This window comes from Paramisgurnus dabryanus, chromosome 23 (assembly GCF_030506205.2).
Source record: "Paramisgurnus dabryanus chromosome 23, PD_genome_1.1, whole genome shotgun sequence".
In the NCBI taxonomy this organism is placed as follows: domain Eukaryota; kingdom Metazoa; phylum Chordata; class Actinopteri; order Cypriniformes; family Cobitidae; genus Paramisgurnus; species Paramisgurnus dabryanus.
In genome coordinates, this window is record NC_133359.1 from 7,414,925 (window position 1) to 7,420,537 (window position 5,613).

The following is a 5,613-nucleotide window of genomic DNA, read 5'->3' on the forward strand; positions in this document are numbered from 1 at the left end:
TGTGCGCGCTCTCAAATATGTACTTTGACGGGAGGGGTTAGTGAATTCCTCTGGACATTCAATACTTTTTTGGAAACAGCCGGGCTGGTTTGCTTCTCCATGCCCCATGTCTATTTTATGGATCTGGATGGCGATTCGCTGTTGCTAGACATTTGACCGTTTATATGTCTATATAAGGGGTGTGATGGGCCAGGCGAAGTGCTTAAGACTTCAAGGGAAGCAGGATCCGTTCCTAACAACAGCTAGAAGGGCCATCCTGTAAAAACAAACGAAAAAGAAAATTAAAGGTTCCTAAAAGATTCTTGTATGGTTCGTTAAAGGAACATCCACAGAAGCTTTCTGTTTCACAAAATGTTTTTTTGGTAGTGAAAAGGGTTCTTTATTAAAAGGTAAGAAAGACATGGTTCTTATTAAGAACTGTTGACTGAAAGGTTCTTCGTGGAACCAAAAATGGTTCTTCTATGGTATCGCTTTGATGAACACTTTTATATAAAAATGTATTTATGTGATTTCTTACAGGAATGAGTGGGATGGTGAAAAGTTGTTGTTTCAAATCCTGGAACATTCTTTAAACTAAAGGTGCCAAAAATGGGTTCTTTAGAGCAAAGCCATACACTCCAAAAAATAGAGGTACATGATGACACATAAGAACCATTTTTGGCTCTATGGTTCCATAAAGAACCTTTAACATCTAACAAACCTTTCTGTTTGATTTTTTTTAGACTATAAAATGAAATAAATGGTTCTTTATAGGAACCTTTGACTAAATGGTTCTTTGCGCAGCCTAAAAATGCATTGCTGTGAAGCACCTTTATTTTTAGGAGAGTAGAAGAACTACTTTTCATTCCCAAATAAACCTTTCAGTCAGCAGTTCTTAAAATAACCAAATGTTTCTTTTTTTATACAACAGAAAGGTTCTGTTAAAGGCTCTTTATGGAACCATACAGCCCGACAAAGAACCTTCACACAGATTTTTAAGAGTAAAGATGATCTCAAATGTTTATTTGAGCAAGACACTTAACCTCAGATTACTCATGGGCACTGGACCTGATATCGGTGAAGTCATTCGGGATATAAGCAGTCACAAGTTACCAACGTTAACATTTTGAACAACCATCAACCTCACATCACGAGCCAGAAAATCTCCATGAGATTATTTGTATACTCCTGCATACTCCTGCAAGTCAAAGTTTGATTTCTTTGGTTGTAACCCCCCAACTACTCCCTATATTGTCCTTCAGTGTGTCCTATTCCTGTGTGTCCTATTCCTCCACACATGCTCCTCAATGTATTTTTAGTGCTGTCTTAACACCCGAGCACCTGCCCCAGTCTGTACATTTCACATTTCAAGACACATAGCCAAGTGGTTCAACATTACGTGCTAATTTACCAAAATAAACCTGGTCTTAAATAATACTCAGTAGTCCTGCAGGATTCATATACTAAAGTATTTTTTGGTTAAACGACTTTGCTTGCCCAAATAAAATATTGTTTTGACAGACCCAATCGATTTTAACATTGCATAATGAAAGAAAGCAGAAACAGAGCTTTTTCCTCCCTTGAGATGGTTTGTGGGTAAATTTGTGTGGGTCAACATCATGTCTATGCTGTTTTGTTTATTGTATTGATTATAGTATGAAGTCTATTAGTGTGATTTAGACTGACATTATTTGTAGTAGTTTTTTTATTGTAACGTAACGGGAGAAATGTGCTTAATAAACAAAGTTTATGAAATCAGCTTTTCTTTATTTGTACGACATGACGTTGTAAAGTTATGTTTACGCCATCATGTTTCCTGTTATCATTTACACCGCAATGCAAAAGGGTTTCAGTATTACCATTTGTTTTTTACACACCATGTACATGTGAATGAACTGTGGATCTTTCTTCCTAAACAGCTTTTATATGAGTGTGTGGTGACATGCTTAATCCACTGCTGTATCCTGCGAATATAAACAAGCCACTGACCATACGGGTAAATATTTTTAACACAAAATAGCATGAATACCTCAGTGCTCTGCAACTTTACTGCCAGCTAGAAACTCGAGACACAATTCACGTGACATAAAACACCAAGACAAATGAAATTCAGTTCTCGAAATGCTTCAACTTTTCTTAAAGGCATTTACACTGTTAGAAAAATGATAAAATATGTACCCAAGCTGTCACTGGGGCAGTACCCTTTAAAAAGTCCCAATATGTACCATTCCATTAGGTACTACTATGAGCACATCTGAGCTACCAGTATGTACCTCTGTAGTACTAATATGAACTTTTTAGATGAAAAGTTGTACTTTTTAAAAGGGTACAGCCCCAGGGAAAATATTTTATCCAAAGTGACAAAAGTGAGGAAAAACAATAGAGCAATAGATTTGTCTTAACATCATGCTGGTCTTTAAAAAAAAGTAATTTACTGAAGAAAATGTTGTTAAACTTTTGTCTTAAAGGGTTTGAAAATGTGAGCTTATACTTGGCCAGAAGATGTGTCTATATTAACTGTTTTTAAACGGACATTCCACTTTTTTTAAATATGCTCAGTTTCCAGCTCCCCTACAGTTAAACATTTGATTTTTACAGCTTTGGAATCCATTCAGCTGATCTCTGGGTCTGGCGCTAGCACTTTTAGCATAGTTTAGCACAATCCATTGAATCTGATTAGACCATTAGCATTGCCCTAAAAAATAACCGAAGAGTTTCGATATTTTTCCTATTTAAAACTTGACTCTTCTGTAGTTACATCGTGTACGAAGACCTACAGAAAATGAAAAGTTGTGATTTTCTTGGTAGATATGACTAGGAACTATACTCTCAAACTGGCGTAATAATCAAGGACTTTGCTGATGTAACATGCCTGCAGCAGGCGTAGTGATATTACGCATCAGCCGAAAATAGTCCCCTTGGTTACTTTCAATGGCAGGGGACTATTTTCGGGCAGTGCGTAATATTACTACGCCTGCTGAAGCCATGTAACATCAGCAAAGTCCTTGATTATTACGCCAGAATGAGAGTATAGTTCCTAGTCATATCTGCCTAGAAAATCACAACTTTTAATTTTCCGTCGGTCTTAGTACACAATGTAACTTCAGAAGAGTCAAGTTTTAAAAATATTAAAACTCTTTGGCTATTGTTTAGCGTGATGCTATGTCTAATCAGATTCAATGGATTATGCTAAGCTATGCTAAAAGTGGTACCGCCAGACCCGGCGATCAGCTGAATGGATTCCAAAACGGTAAAAATCTAAAGTTTAACTCTAGAGGAGCTGGAAAATTAGCATATTTTCAAAAAAGTGGATTGCCCCTTTAAGCACTGTTTATATGGGTGTCATTTTGGTTTAACCCACAATCCCCCATGAGTACAAATATATACAGTAACAAGCTGGCTAGAGTTATAAATAAAGCATTAGCTGAGAAGCTACTTGGCTGTGAACAGCAGCTTTCTCCAATCCAGCTTAAATTTATTTCATCAAAAATATGCATTAATGAAACGCTCTTGAGGACATGATTATCTTAATATGTTTTTCCACATTTTTTTTAATAAGCATTTAAAGACACACAAGTACCAGGGAGTATCCTCGCAGAGTAAATTGTTTACATTTGGCTTCTCTTTTTTTCTAAACGGCTGAGCGTTTATCATCTTTAGTGATCTTGTATTGTAGTAGACCCTCCCGTTTTATGGCATATGACCATCCATGGTTGGAAAGAGAGGACGTCCCGGTCTGATGTTTATCTGATGTTGGGGACCTTTGGGAAAGGAAATTTGGCAGGGAACTCTGTCTTTTCCCAAAGCCTGAACTAAACACAGCAGAGACAAGTACTTAATCATTTATAAACTTTATAAAAGTAACTACTGTAAATAAAAACATGGTACCAGCAATGTTTTTCTACATACAATAAGAAGTGTATCACATTAAATATTTTTCTTACATTCTTAAAACTAAAGGTTCCTAAAATGTTCTTTGTCAGGCTGAATGGTTTCTATAAAGAACCGTTACCATCTCCTTTCTGCTGCACAAAAGGTTATTTAGTGATAACATGTTACAATATTCTCAATAAAAAAATGGTTCTTTCTTGAACCTTTGACTAAAATATTCTTTGGTGAACCAAAAATTTCACATTTTTATTTTAATTTTTTTTAAAGAGCACAATATTTTTGTCTTCTTTGAGGATCTGCTAAATGCTATCCGGAAGCTTCTTATGGGGGGGGGGGTCACACTTCCCATGTCTTTTGAGGATTATGGAATGAGGCACAGGAAACCAGAGATGGCTGACAAGCACAGACAGAGACATTCTGCATAGATCATCTTCATATACTTTCATATAGAGCTGCAAAAGTTGGAGCAAGTTAATTTGTGATGAAGTGATACGGGTACAGCACATTTTGCTCTATTTATATTTGCATTAATTTATTAGTGGTACCAACATAGCTATTATGGTTAGCAATTGAAACAAACCCATTAACCTATACTCTGTAAATGATGGGTTGATCCAAACCATGGTTGGACAAACCTAACTGCTGGTCTAAATTAACCTACACTGTAAAAAATTATTTCCTGCCTAACATTTTTTTGTTGAATCAACTCAGATTTACAAGTCATGTCAACTTACTATTATTTGTCTTGACTAGAGATGAGTTGTTATAACTTATAAAATGAAGTTGACTTTTTTCAACTATATTTTATACAGCCTAGTCTCACGAAATTTATAGTCACGTAAATTTTTGATTCTTTTTCGTGATAATGTCAGGAATTTCCGCGCTTTTCGTGATCGTATCACAAATTTCTGTTTACATGTCATTGTCATGTATTGGTTACTGTTTTGTCCTATTTTTGTACAATTTTCGCTTCAGTTTAGGGTTAGATTAACATAAAATTACATCCTTACCTAAACCCAACTCTAACCCTAACGCCAGGCGACAATGGTCTAAAAATCAGAAAATATAAAAAAATCAGAAATAAATTGTATAAACCAAACGCAAACATCAAATCGAACCCTAAACGAAGTGACAATGGTTTGAAAATAAGAAAAAGCAGTTGAGAACCAATACGTGGCAATGACACATAAACAGAAATTTGTGATATAATCACAAAAAAAACTCGGAAATTCGTGACATTATCACGAAAAAAGAATAAAAAATGTACGTGACAATATCACGAAATTTCGTGAGACTGGGTAGATTTTATAAGTTGTAGCAACTCATCTCTTGATAAGATAAATAATAGTAAGCTGACATAACCTATAAATCTGAGTTGATTCAACAAAAAAATTTAAGTCAGGAAAGATTTTTTATAGTGTATGCTGGGTTGTTTTAACCCATGGTTGTGTCAGATATAGACATTTAGGCTCCCAGCAATTGGATTTGTTAATATTTTACACAGCTTGACCCTTCAATAACCTGTCTTACATAATTTATAGATAGACAGACAGACAGATAAATAGATCACCCTAGCAAGACCTAAGCAACCAGCCAGAACACTGTACCAACCACATGACAATGCCCTGGTTGCCTTAAAATTTTATGTAAATTCAACTTAAAAATATTAATTAACTCTATAAAAAATGTGATTTATTTTTTTAAGTTGAATTTACTCAAAATTAAAAAAATACCAACGTTTTG

The 5,613-nt window shown here is 35.2% G+C and overlaps 1 long non-coding RNA gene across 1 annotated transcript; it reads left to right on the forward strand.

Annotated features, from left to right (window-relative positions):
• The first annotated feature begins 121 nt into the window (after window positions 1-121).
• LOC135781552 (uncharacterized) lies at window positions 122-1,612 on the forward strand. The gene is made up of 3 exons (XR_010545174.1): window positions 122-389; window positions 520-630; window positions 911-1,612. It is a non-coding gene; the product is annotated as an uncharacterized lncRNA (long non-coding RNA).
• Window positions 1,613-5,613: the final 4,001 nt, after the last annotated feature.